General features: G+C 38.6%; 1 long non-coding RNA gene across 1 annotated transcript; it reads left to right on the top strand.

Annotated features, from left to right (window-relative positions):
- Positions 1-14,710: 14,710 nt before the first annotated feature.
- LOC140681857 (uncharacterized) lies at positions 14,711-18,007 on the top strand. The gene is made up of 3 exons (XR_012053043.1): positions 14,711-16,102; positions 16,838-16,954; positions 17,787-18,007. It is a non-coding gene; the product is annotated as an uncharacterized lncRNA (long non-coding RNA).
- The last annotated feature ends 411 nt before the right edge of the window (positions 18,008-18,418 follow it).

Raw genomic sequence — 18,418 nt, 5'->3', positions numbered from 1 at the left:
TTCCTTTTCTTTTTCTTCTGCTTTTTTTTTCTTTTTCTTTTTCTTTTTCTTTTTCTTTTTCTTTTTCTTTTTCTTTTCTTTTTCTTTTTCTTTTTCCTTTTCCTTTTCTTTTTCTTTTTCTTTTATTTTTACTTCTTTTTCTTTTTCTTTTTCTTTTTCTTTTTCTTTTTCTTTTTCTTTTTCTTTTTCTTTTTCTTTTTCTTTTTCTTTTTCTTTTACTTTTTCTTTTTCTTTTTCTTTTTCTTTTTCTTTTTCTTTTTCTTTTTCTTTTTCTTTTTCTTTTTCTTTTATTTTTAATTTTTTTCTTTTTCTTTTTCTATTTTTTCTTTTTCTTTTTCTTTTTCTTTTTCTTTTTCTTTTTCTTTTTTTTCTTTTTCTTTTTCTTTTTCTTTTTCTTTTTCTTTTTCTATTTTTTATTTTTCTTTTTATTTTTCTTTTTCTTTTTCTTTTTCTTTTTCTTTTTCTTTTTCTTTTTCTTTTTCTTTTTCTTTTTCCTTTTTCCTTTTTCTTTTTACTTTTTCTTTTTATTTTTTTCTTTTTTTCTTTTTTTATTTTCCTTTCTTTTTCTTTTTCTTTTTTTCTTTGTCTTTTTCTTTTTCTTTTTCTTTTTCTTTTATTTTTATTTTTATTTTTACTTTTTCTTTTTCTTTTTCTTTTTCTTTTCTTTTTCCTTTTTCTTTTCCTTTTTCTTTTTCTTTTTCTTTTTCTTTTTCTTTTTCTTTTTCTTTTTCTTTTTCCTTTTCCTTTTCTTTTTCTTTTTCTTTTATTTTTACTTCTTTTTCTTTTTCTTTTTTCTTTTTCTTTTTCTTTTTCTTTTTCTTTTTCTTTTTCTTTTTCTTTTTCTTTTTACTTTTTCTTTTTCTTTTTCTTTTTCTTTTTCTTTTTCTTTTTCTTTTTCTTTTTCTTTTTCTTTTTCTTTTTCTTTTTCTTTTATTTTTAATTTTTTTCTTTTTCTTTTTCTATTTTTTCTTTTTCTTTTTCTTTTTCTTTTTCTTTTTCTTTTTCTTTTTCTTTTTCTTTTTCTTTTTCTTTTTCTTTCTTTTTCTTTCTTTTTTCTTTTTCTATTTTTTATTTTTCTTTCTTTTTCTTTCTTTTTCTTTTTCTTTTTCTTTTTCTTTTTCTTTTTCTTTTTCTTTTTCTTTTTCTTTTTCTTTTCCTTTTACTTTTTACTTTTTCTTTTTATTTTTTTCTTTTTTTCTTTTTTTATTTTCCTTTCTTTTTCTTTTTCTTTTTTTCTTTGTCTTTTACTTTTTCTTTTTCTTTTTCTTTTATTTTTATTTTTATTTTTACTTTTTCTTTTTCTTCTTTCTTTTTCTTTTTCTTTTTCTTTTCCTTTTCTTTCTTTTTCTTTTTCTTTTTCTTTTTCTTTTTCTTTTTCTTTTTCTTTTTCTTTCTTTTTCTTTTTCTTTTTCTTTTTCTTTTTCTTTTTCTTTTAAATTTTTTTTTTCTTTTTTCTTTTTCCTTTTTCTTTTTCTTTTTCTTTTTCTTTTTCTTTTTCTTTTTCTTTTTCTTTTTCTTTTTCTTTTTCTTTTCTTTTTCTTTTTCTTTTATTTTTAATTTTTTTCTTTTTCTTTTTCTATTTTTTCTTTTTCTTTTTCTATTTTTTCTTTTTCTTTTTCTTTTTCTTTTTCTTTTTCTTTTTCTTTTTCTTTTTCTTTTTCTTTTTCTTTTTACTTTTTCTTTTTCTTTCTTTTTTCTTTTTTTCTTTTTTTCTTTTTCTTTCTTTTTCTTTTTTCTTTTTCTTTTTCCTTTTCCTTTTCCTTTTCCTTTTCTTTTTCTTCTTCTTCTTCTTTTTCTTTTTCTTTTTCTTTTTCTTTTTCTTTTTCATTGTCTTTTTCTTTTCTTTTTCTTTTTCTTTTTCTTTTTCTTTTTCTTTTCCTTTTTCTTTTTCTTTTTCTTTTTCTTTTCTTTTTCTTTTTCTTTTCCTTTTTCTTTTTCTTTTTCTTTTTCTTTTTCTTTTTCTTTTTCTTTTTCTTTTTCTTTTTCTTTTTCTTTTTCTTTTTTCTTTCTTTTTCTTTTTCTTCTTTCTTTTTCTTTTTCTTTTTCTTTTTCTTTTTCTTTTTCTTTTTTTTTTCTTTCTTTTTCTTTTTCTTTTTCTTTTTTCTTACTTTTTCTTTTTCTTTTTCTTTTACTTTTTCTTTTTCTTTTTACTTTTTCTTTTTCTTTTTCTTTTTCTTTTTCTTTTTCTTTTTCTTTTTCTTTTTCTTTTTCTTTTTCTTTTTCTTTTTTCTTTTTCTTTTTCTTTTTCTTTTTCTTTTTCTTTTTCTTTTTCTTTTACTTTTTCTTTTTCTTTTTCCTTTTTCCTTTTTACTTTTTACTTTTTCTTTTTATTTTTTTCTTTTTTTCTTTTTTTATTTTCCTTTCTTTTTCTTTTTCTTTTTTTCTTTGTCTTTTTCTTTTTCTTTTTCTTTTTCTTTTATTTTTATTTTTATTTTTACTTTTTCTTTTTCTTTTTCTTTTTCTTTTTCTTTTTCCTTTTTCTTTTCCTTTTTCTTTTTCTTTTTCTTTTTCTTTTTCTTTTTCATCGTTTTCTTTTCAGGAGCTGGCTGGTCAGAAACTTGCATCTCCGCCTTGCACTAAAGACAGCACCACCCACAAGTGGCACTTACTGGCTCAGAAGATTCCAGCTCTTGTTTGACTATTGATGAAGACTCGGGGTCATAGTGTTCAATTTGCTCCTCTTTTGCTTCTTCAGCAGAAGCAGAGGGAGCCAGGGCAGACACTACTGTTGCCTCTGTCATCTGTGGCAAGAGAGAACCATGAGGGACAGGCCATTACAACTTCCTCTCTTCTAATATCTAACAGCACATCTTCCAAGGAGAAATCATAAAATTTTAGAGCAACGGGATTCTAAGCCACAACAATCCAATTAAAATGGGCCAATTCAACAGAACTGCATATGGATATGAAGCTGATATTTCTCCCTGGCTGCCATCAGCAGGCGATGTTGTCTCTGTAAGACTCAGCTTTTAGCTCTTGAAAGATCTGAAATGGAAAAGTAAGGAAGAGACAACTACGCCTTTGCTATTGCTGCTGCAGACATGGAAACCTACAACTGGATCAAAATCTCATCCAGTGCTGGAAAAGAGCAGGAAACGTTGCACAGAAGCAGCTTTGCTTGTTGGAAAACAAGAAAATCAACCGGGCTTTTCCTCTACTATACCAACAAAACAAAAACGCAACCAACAACAAGAAGGGAATGTCTCTGACACCAGCGTCTAAAGCACTGGGATGCAGTGAGGGAAGGTTTCGCAGGGAAACTGCCCTTGTAGTGAGCACTGTCATGGTGGGATTGATGGAAGTGTGCTTGAAGGTCCCTCATAAGCCTCCTATTATCCAGGCTGAAGCTCCCTCGGTGCCTCCTCCTTGGCCTTGTGCTCCACACCCTTCCCCAGATCCCATATCCTTCTCTGCACACGCTCCAGCCCCTCAAGGACTTTCTGCTTCAGAGGGGCCCACACGTGGACACAGCACTCCCAGCTATGGCCGCAGCGCTGCCCAGCCCAGGGGGACGGTCACTGCCCCGCTCCTGCTGCCCCACTGCTGCTGACACGGGCCAGGATGCCCTTGGCCTTCTTGGCCACCTGGCCAGGCGCTGGCCCACCTTCAGCTGCTCTTGGCCGGCACCCCTGCGTCCTTTTAGCCCATGCAGCTGCCCAGCCACAAAGTTGTCCATTTGACTGCAAATACAGCATTAAATTGTCCTTCTAATTCTACAACCACATCTTGTAAGGAAGTATCATGAAGTTTTATAGGGATAGAAATCTAAGTTGCTGTGACTTCATTAAAATGGGCTTATTCAACTCTGCAGGAAGTTGCTCTCTCTTAAGTATTCATCCCTGTCTGGTGTCATCAAGCAATGTTCTCTCTGCAAAACTGAGTTTGTAGGTCTTCAAGGCTCTGAGTTGGAAATTAGGAAATATCCAGCTATGCCTTTGTATTTGTTGCTGAAGGCATGAAAATGGATTTTCTTCCAGCCTGCGTGCCCGGCCCTCTACAGCCTACTGGCTCTGGCTAAGCACACAGCTTACTCTACAATTGCTAAACAGCACAAACATGAAATGTTCCTTTCTCACTCACCTTAGGACCAGCACCGCTGATTACATGCTTCAGGTGACCTGTAGTGGGCAAGGGAAAACAAACCAGATGCTGTGAGAAAATTGCCTGGGCTGGTGAATCCCACAGACCAGCACCGCAAACAGAGAGTATTTTCCGTTTCACAACATCCCTCCAGGAGACACATTTCATTCACAAAACCAGCAAAGAGATCCAGATAATAGTCTTGGGCATGCCTACCCTTTGGCCTGTTTAGCCATTAAATGGATACAAACATGACCAAGAAAATGCAAATTGTTCTCTAACACTCAATGCTCCTGTTCTACCAAACACATAACACATCTTTTTAAAATCCTCTCCTTACAGTACGTTTGTTTTTTTTTTTTTTTTAATCAGTTGCATGCACAATTTCTCATTAACTTGCTGGAAACAGTTGCCCAGAAAAGCTGCCCCAAAGTTCCACTATGATATGGCAGCTCTATTGTGACACAGCACAGCAGCAGCTCCAGGGTCCAGGAGCAGACACTCACTGCTTTGGAGTTTGCACTTCCTTGCAAAGGGAATCACTATTTTAACACTCAGTCAAGGGTCAAGTTAGACAGTCAAATCCTTTCATGACAAAATGTAGAAAGAAAGAAGCTTTCCCTGAATTCTGGGAAATACTGCAGAGTTGTTAGAAGGCCTTCCAAGAAGGTCTCCAGTTTAAATTTTCAAAGCTGTCTTGCTTGTCCCAGCAAACTGAGGAAATGACAGACTCTGCTGCCTCAGACTCTCCCGTGGATGGAACAGAACCCCTGCAGGTTCCCTTGCAAATGCTGCCCTGTGGCTACAGAAATCCCCTTGTAGCTGAACTCCTTGACAGGAACTTTACCAAACCAGTGGCACCCTAGTGCTCTTTCTGTTTCAAAATAACTCAGGCACTAAGAAAGAGCAGGAAGACATACAAAAGCCACGTTCGGGTACACCCAGGGAAAACCTCTACTTACGTGTCAGGTTAGTGAGGTAATAGCTGGAATAAAAAACGCCGTAAGCTCCAATAGCTACAGCAACAACCTTCTCAATCATTGTAGCACTGCTGTGCAGATTTGCTCCACCATCAGAAAAATCAAGGCTCTTGTCTGTGGGCAGCTCCCACTGACAAACGCCTCAAAGCAGGAGGATGCTCCTGCCCTGAGCAAGCCCTAGAGCTGCTCTGACACTGAGGCCTTCCGTGCACCAAGACAACATTCGATGCCACCATGACCACATGGCAACCATGCCCTGACATCACAATGCAAGCACTCTATATTGGCCTGTGAATTTAGGCAGAGCAATAACCAACCTTCCCTACAGCAAACGCAAAATAGCTGGGGAAGTTCTCCTCTGTCACAAAGCAGCACAAATTCCCCTCATGGGCCAAACAAACCCTGTTGTTCAAGGGATCCAAGAGTAACTCCAGGAGTGCACCAAGCACCTACAGCCTGTACCCGAACTGAGCACTCAGATGGGAACCAAGCTAAGGAAACCAGACCAAGAATATGGCCCAAAGCATTGCACATCTGAGACACAACCCTCACTTTTATAAATTTAAAGGTTTATTAAATCTTAACAAAGGACTGAATAAGGAAAACTCACAGCACTGGGAGTTTCTATGAACATTACATAGAGCAGCTCATCTATCAAATGGTTGCTCTGCCTTTTATACCCTTCATCCCGCCAAAGTTTTGCCAAAGTTTTGCCATCCACTGGTGGAGATTTCTTTCTTACCTCTTGACTGGAGGTCAGGTGTTGTTACTCCACACCTCCTGGTCACAAGCCGGCCCTCCCCAAAAGCCCTGACTACCAAGGCTATTGCAAGGGGGAGGGGAAATAGGACTATGGGAGCCTATATTACAATAACATCACTATACATTTTTATATCCACATAATATCTACCTCTTAACAGTGAGAGCCAACTGTTACATTACTCATCTATAGCACACAGAACCAGGAGAGAAGGCACTGTTGGCATAACAGCTGAAACAATTCCTAACAAATCTCCCACATATCTGCACGTTTATTGGATACGTCCAGGGCTCCTGAGGATGTACATCTCTGCCTTTATTCCCCTTTGGAAGCAGTCAAACTGGCAGCACCTGCCCACCAGCAGGAGCTGCTCCGAGCTGGGAACACGACTGGTGGTGCTGATTTCCAGAGGCTTCTGTGTCCCAGGAGAAGATAAGGAAAGAGCGGATTGAGAGGTGCTGGCGCTGCTGCTGCTCTGTGCCAGAGAGCCCCGGCTGGGCAGGGCACGGCGCTGCAGGCTCTTTCTCCTGCCAGAGCTGGGCACACCTGGGAACAAGGCATGGCAACTTGTGGGGAAACCAAAGGCTTTGTGGGGGCTGCATTGCTCAGCACACAGCCAGGCCATCTGTGACACAGAGTTCTGGCACCTAAAAAGATAAAGGAGAGGCAAATAGCTGGGAGAGGTTTCATTTTGACCTTTCTTACCTGTTCACAGAAGTTGCCAAAATGAAAGTTACAGAGCAGGGCCTGTTCCCTGCTGCCAGCTCAGGATTGGAAAGGAGGCATTTGTTTATTTCAGTACTCGGTGCATAGGGAATCACTCCCCTAACACCTGCACACCCAGCAATCTCACTTATTAGTTTGTATCCATGGAACTAAGACATATTCAATACTTTGCTGAAATTCACAGGCTAAACATTACTCCAAATTATTTGACATATTTAAATAATTTCTCAGAATTTATTGACATCAGAGTAGAAGTATCCTGTAGGTCCCTGGTGGTCATTGCCACAGGTTCAGGAGGAGACTCATGCACAAAAGAATCTAAGACACAACTGGGCTTGCCAAGCAAATGTATTCCATTAGTTGCAGTAGCAAATAATACCAACCCCTGGATTCCCAAAAATCCGCTGAGCAGGAGAAGGAGATGGAGTGTGGTGCTCGGCGACAGGGGCAGGTAGGCAGTGCACTTCCAGGACATGCCCCGGATCAAAACGGTGTGCACGTCATCCTTCTCACCCCTCCAGCCCAGAGCCAGGCCTTATACCTCCTGCTCAGGAGTGGAATTTTCCCACTTACAGCATCAGCTCACACATGGCTGGCATGTGAGATGAGGCCAGGATGGCTCCAGATACCAAGGCCATGCCAACAAGGCTCCATTATGCATTGCTCCCCTTTCAAACCTTAACTGCCCACCGATTGACCCATACATTGTTTCTCTTTCAAGGGTCCTGTTCCCACCCATTAAACAATACACTTTTCTTCATTGTCTTGTCAACCTGCTCAAACACGGATCAAATATGGCAGGGCCTGGAACATGACTCCGGTTCCTGACACAGTCATTTGGGAACTATTCCATTCCTCAAATTCTCCTTTGCTGGTCAAGAGCCTCTTAAAAACATATCTTCCCTTTGAATGCATTCCAGCTACCTTCTTAGCAGGACCACTCTCTTTATTCTCAAGGCTAAAATAGCACTTGCACACATTAGGCACTGCAGTGGGGCAATACAGGGTTTAGCACTGCCTGTTAGAGCTAAAGGGATTCACAAGCTTAAGCCCTATTGAATACACTTAACATTTCTCCTTGCTGTTCTGGGAATCAACACAAGCATTTCATCAATACACCCTTCAAGTGCTCTTGCTGAGTGAAGCCACATGGCTGTGTCAATACAGCAGCTGGGACTCAGTTTTTTCATGCATAGAAAGCCAATTTTTTATTCACAAAACTAATTTTTATACTGTTTCCACAGACCTCATGTTTAATTCCAATTGCCTGGTTCTTTTCTTGTCCACACAATTCACTGCTTAGAAGGTGTTTTTGTGTGGACTTGCTAAGACTCTCTCTTTTACTCAGGTGTTTACAATTTTCCTTTGTGGACTCCCATTGGACAGATTTCCTGATTATTACAGATGCAGTTTTCTTACCACAAGAGCTTGTTGTGCTAACTGCAGTCATGATTTTTCACATGGGAATTTAGCTAGCTGTACGTAGAAGACATAACAGGCCAGCTGCTCATTTTTAGGAGAGTAAGGCCTGATTTTATAAGGCCTTTCTTTGACAATACCCCCTACCTGTGTGCAACACATTGTGACTTTCTTTGAGAAATTAAGGAAGAAAACACAGATTGCCTACTGAAATATTTCTGCTCTCTTCCAAATCAGTTCACAACTCAAGCAAAACCCTCAGGCGCATCCCCGATTCCCTCTCTCCCAGCAGCTCCGAGCTGCGGCGTGGCACAGCGCTTGCTGTGTGCCAGAGAGCACAAAGCAGGCTGGCCTGCTGGCCCTGAATATTTCTGCAAAGCACTCTGCAGGTCACAGCTTTGCTGTGGCTCAGTGCAGAAGTGCGGGGTTGCAGGCGCTGCCTCCCAGAGCTGTGTGAGGCACTGGCTCCTGCAGCCGTGAGCTGACAAGCTGTCCCTGCCTCCCGCTGGCCCATGGTCCCCTGGCACAAGCGCCGTGCCTGAAGGACGCTGCCCTGTGCTCCAGCCTGCCGAGCAGCCCGGCTCCTGCCCCGGTGCCCAGAGTGCTGCACACACTGCTGACCTTTGCCAGGAGTCGCAGGGCAGCCGGCACAAGAGTGGGAATGCTGAGCCAGGCCACCGGCCCTCGGCTGCCCTTGGCCTTTCTCTCCTCGGGGCAGTGAATTGCCTGCAGCTTCATAAGAGATCTGAGTGGGAGAAGCCCCGGTCAGTCAATCCTGGGGCTTGGTAGCAAGCTCATCTATGATATTTGGTAACATCTCACCCTTCCTGGCTTAATAAAATTTGTAATTTGTTCTCTGTCTTCCATCTATAAGGACCCTTTGCAAACAGGAAAACAGAAGACAGCATGGGCCGAATGTCCATGGAAACTGCAGTATTCATGTTCAGGATCTTTTATGAGGGAACTCAGGCCACAGGCACAATGCTTATATGTTAGAACTTATCTTTAAAAAACAAAAACCATTCAAACTTTAACTGATTTAACCCTTATAGAAAAGTCTAACTATTAAAAACAACCTGTAACCCATTTATGCCTTGAAGAAAAACCCAACACCCAGAAAACAATCTGTAAACAGAAAAAACAATTTGTAAGCAAGAAAAAGTTTGTAAGCATGAGAAATAGTTTGTAAATAAATCAAGTTCTTATATAAACTGTCCATGAAGTAGGTAGACTTCAGGATGTTTGTCTATGCTTTCCACTGTCCACTGAAGGGTATTTTAGGCAGCTGAATATCATAGGATTATTAGAACGTTATATTATTTACTTAAGACTCAAAGAGGGGGGTGTACCCTCAGCCCAACCCCTTTTACCCCCTTCTTCTTTGTATAATGAGAAAAATAAGGACAAACATAGTTTTTGAGCACTGCGTGGATCTCTTTTTCACTATGAGGACTTGAAAAAAAAATTCTTCCGAATGAGTGAGAGTGAAAATTTAACAAAGTAAAAATCCATTTGGATTTAGGTGAAATGTACCACTTTGAGCTTGCTAGCATACGTGAAATATGTTGTTTAGTCTAATAACTACAGCACTAGCAAAGTTGTCCCAGCTAAGGAAGAGATAAGAAAGACTCCTCAGTCCTTGTAACAGACAGGGCAGAATGACCCAGGTGTTCTTTCTGTACTTTCTGACAAAAACTGAGTACAAGTGTAACTAAGCGCTAAGTGTAACGCAAAATCAGCATAATGAATATGCATGAACCTATTGTGAAATTCTATGCATATGGAAATTAGGGTAATAAAAAAGGATCAGGAGTTCTCAGGGTGCACATGTCCATTGAAGGGCAATGTGTCCCGACATGCGTCCACAGCGCTGTGAATAAACATACCGTTCCCTACAAATCTTTATTGGAATTATGGGGTTTTGATTTTTCTCCACGTTTCATGAGGCTTTTTTCATTTATCTCAATGGAGCATCTAGGTTTCCTAATGTATTTTTCTTTACCAGCCAGGTTCATGGCTTGATCAGGGCCATCAGCTTGGCTGGGGGAGGATTTTTGTATTTATACTTTAAAAACAAACTTTTATTAATATCTAGTGCACAAAAATTTTAGACACAAATAACAGCGCAAGTAATACACCCTTCTCCACTTGTTAAAAGTTAGTAATTTTGTTAGTGATTTAATCAGATGACTTTTTACTTTTAAAATGATGACAAATGGCAGAACTTCAGTTAAAGAACTGTTATAAGTAAAAATTGATCTAGCTAAATTAAAAGTAATAACACCGAGTTTTATTTAGTGATCAAATTCAGTCTGAGCTAGCTACAATAAAAAGGACAGTGCTGAGCCCGGGATCAGCACTGGATGAGACACAGGTCTGACTGCTACAGCATAGGGTCCTTTATGTTTCACACAAGACTGTCTCTCTTAAGCGGTTTTTATACAGTTTATTTTGCTTGAGGCAGAGTTTCAGTGATCAGGCTTTTTTTCCTATTTAGAGTCTTACATATTTATAGAATTTCTTTTCTCTGTGTTGGGGAGAACAAAATGGTGTCTGGAGAGTGATGTACACCCCTGACTGAGTTACTGGAACTTGGCATTGAGATGTATTTCTCTGGTGACTCTAGCAATCTCAATCTTGGGTAGTTATTGAGAGGATCATTGCTTGGGAGTTACTAGGATCACTTTGAGAAACAATTTATCTCTGGGTAAGCTATCGGAATTTGTTTGTAAATTAAGTTTTCCTCCTTTTTGTCAGGGGTGGTCTCAACATATGTGAGGTAATCTCTTGGCTCAGACTCGCATGTTTTATACAAATATTTCTTAGTAATACTAAACATTACATCTATATTTTACTTTATAGGCACAAATTACTCATATTACATATAACAATCCTTCCCCTTTTATATTGATACATTAATTCGTGCTTTTCTAAAAAGCTTTGTATTTAGTGGATTTTCTTTTGATCTTGTGAAACTGTCTTATAATTTAACTAGTTTAGTCCTTAAAACTCTTAGTTCTCTTTGGTCTCATTACTCTACTCTTCTTTTGGAATTTCTTGGTAAAGCTTGTAAACGTCCCTTTCTCCCTTTAGTAGTTACCTAATAATTGTTAACTTGTCAACACAATGTTTAGTTAGCTGGGTTTATAATGAAGAATATAGAATCTGACAAATAGCTTTTAGGAGCATAAGACAATTGTGGGCTTCCTCTGTTCTGAAACCAACTGAAGACAATGGCAGTTCTACCAAGAGTTCATTTGTCATATTTGCATTGAAAAGGTAGAAAGGTCAGAACGAGGAAGACTTCATTTACTTCCTCATTTTGGGACCCCTCCCCATGAAAGGGACCACTGACCCGTTTCAAGGAACAAAATCTTAATAGCTTTTGAAATTATTAGCATGCAAAGTGAGGAATGGGATGTACCAAAATTATGAATATGTATTTGTATTTTGGGTATGCAATAATTGTATGGATAAAAAGACTCTGTAATCACTTGGAAGCCGCGGTGTGTATTTGGGAGCTATCCACACGCTGCCTGGTGTCGAATAAACATATGCTTTCTAACTTTAAACTGTTAGAGCATTTTTGTCTGTCACAGTTGGATATTGGTACTAGATCAATATCCATATTTCTTTAATAATTCAACTCCCCCTGAACTGTCTTGGACAATAAAGCCTTGGGTCCTGCTGATGCCCATCAAGAAAGACTCCTCTTGTGCAAGCAGCAGCTGCTGCATTGAAGTCTCCAAACTATTGGTAATGAACCAACACCCAAGCAAATCCATACTGTTTGTTTCAAAAATAGTCACTAAATTCATTTTAAAGTGAAAGAAACCAAGCTCTTAAGGCCACATTTCAGTGACCTAATACCATGCTTTGAACTTCTGTAGTCTGAGATGGAGCAACTCAGCTCCACTCCCCTTAGAGAAGAGAGAGGGGAAAGGCTTTTGGGTGTTTGAAGACTGCATTTGTAGCCTGAACTGCAGAACAAAATCCAACAGGAATTAAGAATTCATGGTAGCCTCCCGTTCTCTGTTCTGAGGGTGATGTGCACATCTCTGACTTCTAAATTTCTAATTTAGAAGTCAGATTAATTAATTTCTCTAATTTCTACTAAAACATAGAGCACAGAAAAGAGAAACAAGACTCAATCTGCTTTTGGAAGATTGGAAGGCAGCAGCAGGAGCCATTTCCTGGGATGCCCCCATTGACAGGGTGGGCACTGTGCAAGTACCTGAGTAACTCAGAACAGCTCCCTGCAGGCTCAGCAAAGCAGCACCTTTGTTGTGAAGGTGAGTTGAGCACTCTAGGAAATTGTTCCAGAAGGACATAAAGAATTTATTAACCTGCTTCTTGCACAAAGCAGTTTGTGCTCACCTGGTTTATCTGAAACTCTCACACTGGCAAGTTCAAGCCCTTTCCTCTTTTTCTTTCTTTTCTTTCTTTCTTTCCTTCCTTTCTTTCTTTCTTTCTTTCTTTCTTTCTTTCTTTCTTTTCTTTTCTTTCTTTCTTTCTTTCTTTCTTTCTTTCTTTCTTTCTTTCTTTCTTTTTTCTTTCTTTCTTTCTTTCTTTCTTTCTTTCTTTCTTTCTTTCTTTCTTTCTTTCTTTCTTTCTTTCCTTCTTTCCTTCTTTCCTTCTTTCCTTCTTTCTTTCCTTCTTTCTTTCTTTCTTTTTCTTTCTCTCCTTCTCTTTTTCTTTCTTTATCTTCCTTTTTTCTCTTTCTCTCTTTCTTTCTCCATTTCTTTCTTCCTTTCTTCCTTTCTCCCTTTCTCCCTCCCTCCCTTCCTGGAATCCTTCCTTCCTTCTCTCTTTCTCTGTCTCTTTTTCTCTTTCTTTCTCTCTCTCTCTCTTTCTTTCTCTCTCTCTGTCGCTTTCTCACTTTCTTTCTCTTGCTTGCTTTCTTGCTTTCCCACTTTCTTTTTTCCATTGCTTGTCCAATTTCTTGCTGTGAGATTTTCTTTGCAAGAATGAGTATGAATGAAAAGAACAGAACATTGTCCTGGATTTGTACAGTAGAAAGATATAAAAGAGAGAAGAGCAAGTCCACTGCACTGAAGCATTCACAGCTGAAGATACAGGAACCAGTTGTATGTGCAGGCACTGGTGGAATAAATACACAGTGACACTCAAATCCTGACACCCAAACCCCACTGCAGGGAAGCCAGAGGAGAGATTTGCCCACCTGCCAGTATGTGACTTCCCTGGCATCTCCAGGGCTTTCAGTGACTGGGAACAAAATGTGGTTTTGCCTGTGCCATTTTCCTGGTGTCCTCTGCCTGGAGGCCTAAAGGCCTTGCCTTTTGAATGGCATGGAACCCACAAGCAGTTTTTACTCACCCTAATTTCCAAAGATGTTCTGAAGGTATCCAGCTGATTACTGGAGATCAAAGCACTCTTGTGATAAACCTGCTCTGTGCATCTGTGTTGTGTAACTGATAACCCATCCTGCTGACAGGAGGAGGGTTGCTATTTGCTTTGGTTTCATCTCTCAAGAACTTTAGGTATTTCTCACCTACAGACTTATTAAGAGCTTAAGGCATAAATCACTTAGGAGAGAACTGGGAGAAGAAAATTCAAAGCAGAACCCATTCTTTACCAAAAAGAAAAAACCAAACAACTCCCACTGATTAAACTCAACACAAAATATTTTCATGGTTCATTCCAAAGCAAGGAATGTGGTTTTTAAAATAATTCAAACAAATGCTACCTGGAAATGAATTTGATTCAAAGCTAACTAAAGCCAAAGTGGGCTTTTCATCAGACATACCCAATTTTTGCCTGGTATCATTCAGTTTGAGGTCTCTTGTCATCTGCAAGGTTTTATCTAACTCTGCCCACAGCCCTGGTGCAAAGTACCTATCCCAGATGGCTAACAACTAGGAGACATGGTCACAGTCAGAGTGGCCCCTTGATGTTCTGTGCTATTGTTGCTTATTCACGTGAACAGATGACTTTGTTTCCCACAGGCATTTTGCTTTCTGCCCAGGAGTGGTGAATGAACCACTCCAGCTGAGCTGTGAATTACAGCTCCAGAATGAGCAAGGATCCTGCACAACAACAGCACCTGATCTAATTTTTCCTTTGTCTCTGTGCTGAGAGAAAAGCAAGGTAAATTCATGTTGAATGTCTAAGTTCACTCAGTGGCTGACAAGACCTCCTTTAATGGATCCAGTACAAGTGATGAACCCAACCAACACAGCAATCGTTGTGGACAATGCGTGTCGTGTATCAATGAAAATGTGCATTTGTGACTGTCCTAGGGTGATGTTATGGTGTTTGTATCCCAAATCGTGTGTTCTGTTTATGTTTGATATTATGTCCTGTGCTTTCAGAACTGACTCTGAAAGTGAAGGTTTGTTTTGTCTTGTTATCAGCCAGTTCACCTCCCCCCATGGTCTGTTGTCTAGGAGAGGCTTTGCTTGCTTGCTCTTGCTCTTGCTTTTGCTTTTGCCTTTGCTTATTAGTTAGTTTAGCTAAGCAGCCCAATTTTTTCTCCCTGGACTATTTTCTTTCCCTCTCCTGAATATCACGATAACCTGCTCCGTACTGGGACCTGGGAAACACCGAGAAACACCAGGAGCCTGCATTTGGTGATCTGCAGCAGCCATCCCCAGTGTCAGAGACCAAGAACTGGGCGACCACGCCCGGAAGACACTTTCTAAATTTGTCATCTCTTCAGAGTGGTGAAAGGGTTTTTGTCATCTGGCGTTGTTAATTTTTTTTTTTTTTTTTTTTTTTTTTTTTTTTTTTTTTGTGCTGGGTGGTGTCTTGTTTGTTAAATAAACCGGTTTTTTTCCCACTTCTCTCCAAGGAAATTCTTCCCAAACCAGGTGGGGGCAAGGGGCCGTGGGGGTTTTCTTTCTGGAGCTCCTTCCAGAGGTTTTCTCCCACATTTGCCCTAAACCAGGACATGATACTACAGTGAGAAGTGGTTTTAAAGTGTGAAACTGCCACTGCTTGTTAGATGAGTTATTTGCAACCCAAAATGTTACCTGTTATTCCACAACCACCACTTCCTGTCTTTACCATCACATTCCTTCACACCTGTTTCAATTAAAAGCATTGTGAATAAAGGGAATAGATGTCCCTTGTTATTTGTGAGTTGCTGCAACTTACTTCATAGAATAATGTTTTAGTTGATGCAGATTTCAGGACTGGAAGTCTTTGCATGCTGAAAAATTTAATCTGTCTAGCGTCACGTTCCAGCCTTCCTTACCTTTTTTCTCTCACTTACACTGGCTTTCTGCTTGGTAGAGCAGTGCTCTCCCTGAAATTGGAGGATGTTACTACTAGTGTTAAGTCAACTCATAAAACTGTATTGTGGGCAGAGAAGCGGTGTTGGACCTTCTGTGAGCTGTCACTGTATTGGTGGATTGTTCTTAGAAATCAGGAGTCCAATTTGCAGTTGATGATCCTGTAAATTTCCCTCCTATCATTGCTTTGGTTTCATATATCTGATTCTGTAATAGTTTACTAGAAGGAGATACTTTCATCCCCACCATTACTACAATTTTTTTACTCCTGTAATACATTTTTTGAATGGCAAAACAAAGAATTTTCTTTTTGCTCTTGTCTAGGTAAAAACCATCTAGTTAATATTTCTTCCTTTTAGTTTTTGGTTTGTTTCTGTTGCAGGAATGTGAAGAAACAGTGCAGAAAACCAGGCAAAAACTGTATGGCCTCGAACAAATCCGTGAGAAACTGGCCCACGAAAACAATTCCATGACAAACACATTATCAAATGCTCACAAAGCACGCTTATCCCTGCTGGCAGCCTGTGCACTGCTGTCAGGGGCCCTGTGTCCTCTCTACGGCAGACTGTGCTCTGTGTCTTGCCAAAGAGACATTCTCCAGGAACAGGTGAACCAGCACAAATTATTGAACCAGAAGATCATCAGCCTCCTTTATGCTCTCCCTACTAATGTGGGAAACAGCCAAGTTGAAGGCAGGCTGGGGCAGAGAAGAGCCAAGCACCTGATTTAGGTCTTCCGAAGAGCTGTGATTGCAGTTCTGGCCGCTCACAGGCTGAGGGCTCTGGCCCGATATTCTGGCACCTTTTTCGTCTGGACAGATGGCTCCAGAGGATGCACTGGAATTCAAGTTTGTGTGGGAGAATCCAGAGGCAGGCATGTGTCACGTAAGTGAAATGTTCTCATGACAAATTATATGGTTAAGGAATAACAAAGAGCAAGATTATTATTATTGCTGGGACATAAAGACATAGTTAATGATATTTGGACAAATATTATTTATGTTTTTTATGTTGCTTGACAAATGTATTTCACTCTAAGAGAAAATGCTGGGTTTTATGTTAAGCATTGCAGGTAAAATTGCAATTATGCACATGAATTTAACACTATCTGGTATTTTTGATATTTGTGTTATGAATTTCAGAACTAGGTGCTACAGCATCTTCTCTGTGGTAAATATCTTGCAATGTTCCTAAATTATTAACCATCACCTTTTCTTTTTTTTTTTTTTTTTTAGAAAAGGTATTTCCTTTTCTTTTTAAAATAATTTTTAATATTTATTTCCTAATAAAACCCACAAAAATGGCGTTTTGATTAAAGTAAAATATTAGCATAGGATTTTGAATTTTTCTTTAGAGACTATGTCTACTTGCCCCTTTCTGTTGCCAGATCAGTTTATACTTCCCTCTGCAAGGACAAATGGTATATCATAAATGTTTTGCAAATTAGAAGATTAATCTACTGGTCTTTTTTAGTAATTCTGGAAGCATGCTTAAAATGGTCTAAATTGTCTTGACTAATTTGTTGTTTCTATGCTTATTTTTGGTTAATTTCTGAAAGAGCTGGAGTGTGCCATATCTTAGTGATCCACTTATCCTGATAGCTGCAATTCTGTTTCCCAGGTTTTGAAGAGGAAGGAGTTGACTGTATTGAAGCACTTGATTGGTTGACTAGCTCTAACCTCTATACTGCAATAATCAGCTCCGTCTCTGAACTGGAGGATGTTCTGAGCACACAAGGTAATTTTAACACTGTATTGTTGTAGCAGAAATATATTAAAAATAAGTAAGTAAGGGTGGTCATATAATTTCTATTTTTATGATTTTATCTAAACTATTCTGGATCGTAGCTCTGAAGAGATATTTCTGAATATTATGATACACACCTTTGATGAGAGGTTATATCCTGACCTAGTCAATACAAATTTTAGTGGGGCTGTTTCCCTGAAGGAGTAATTTTATTGCAGGGTAAAATAATAACCGTCTTCTACATTCTCTGAATGATCACATCTCTGTACTGTTGGAACAGATTCATTTTCTTTAACAGCTGATAGGATATTTTATATATATTTTATAGCCATGGAAGCAGAAGGCTGGAGAGTGTTTCTGGAGTTTATTTACAGTGAAAACTGATAAAGGCTTCCTTGGTTCATCTGCATTGCTGCCATCCCTGGTTCTTTATTAATCTCTAGTTTCAGAATCCCCACAATTTTGTCACAGAAAAAAAGGATATTAGAAGAGGGACAATTTATGTGAATAAAGGGAACTAGCAGGAGAAAGACAAGGTGATGCATTTTCCAGAAGGCTAAATACTAAATTGGTATAAAAGTTGTCATTGCATCAAATGTGCTTAGATGCACTTTCAGGCACTTTTTTCTTTGAGCATGCTGTTTTCAATAAATTGAGTTAATATCCTCAAAAAGCGAAGTTTGAACAGTGTTTCAGATTCAGTATTCTGTGTTTCAGAATATTTACAGGTTCCATCCTGTATAAATGAAAAAGAACATGATATTACAGGACATGGGAAGTAATAACCTGCTTGATGTTTTCTTTTTGTTGCTGTTTCTTAAAGATGCATACTCCTGGCTTTCTGGACACTCACTCATCAGTGTAGCCAGGAACTGCTTTGCAAAACTGATGGACAACCTGAGCATACTGATGGAGACAGTTCAAGGGAAACCTTCTGGGTGCAGAGGCTACCTGGAGAGAGACTCCCTGATACAGAGGCTGGCTTGTGGGCTCCACAGAGTAAATGCCCAGGCCTTGGAAGCTGGATTGTATGACAGACTGCCCAGCACAGTAAGCAGATTTACAGTCCTCCTTCATGGAAACAGAAGGCTTACAGCAGCAGTGAAGCTCCCTTGATAGCACCATTTAGTCCATGACAATGAAATACCACTATATGGGCACTCAGAAGTTGATTTGTCACACATTAGGGTGTGAATAGGTCTTCTCTTTTATTGACAAAGAATTTTTGGAGGAGGTTTAGTGTATCCAAATAAAAGATTTTTTTTCAAGGTCTATCAGATCTACATTAGCTTATAAGAGCAAGTTTGCTTTTTGTTTGATGTAAATGTTAAGGATGCTTTTTATTATGGTTTTCTACTTTCTCATGTTTACTATCCTTTCTTTCAGTTAAGATAACCTTCTTCCCTTTAACCAAAATGAAAGGATAAATTCTTTCTCCGACAATCTTTTATTGGA

The sequence above is a fragment of the Taeniopygia guttata genome, chromosome Z (genome assembly GCF_048771995.1).
Source record: "Taeniopygia guttata chromosome Z, bTaeGut7.mat, whole genome shotgun sequence".
NCBI classification, from domain to species: domain Eukaryota; kingdom Metazoa; phylum Chordata; class Aves; order Passeriformes; family Estrildidae; genus Taeniopygia; species Taeniopygia guttata.
This window is presented reverse-complemented; position numbering and strand designations above follow the sequence as displayed.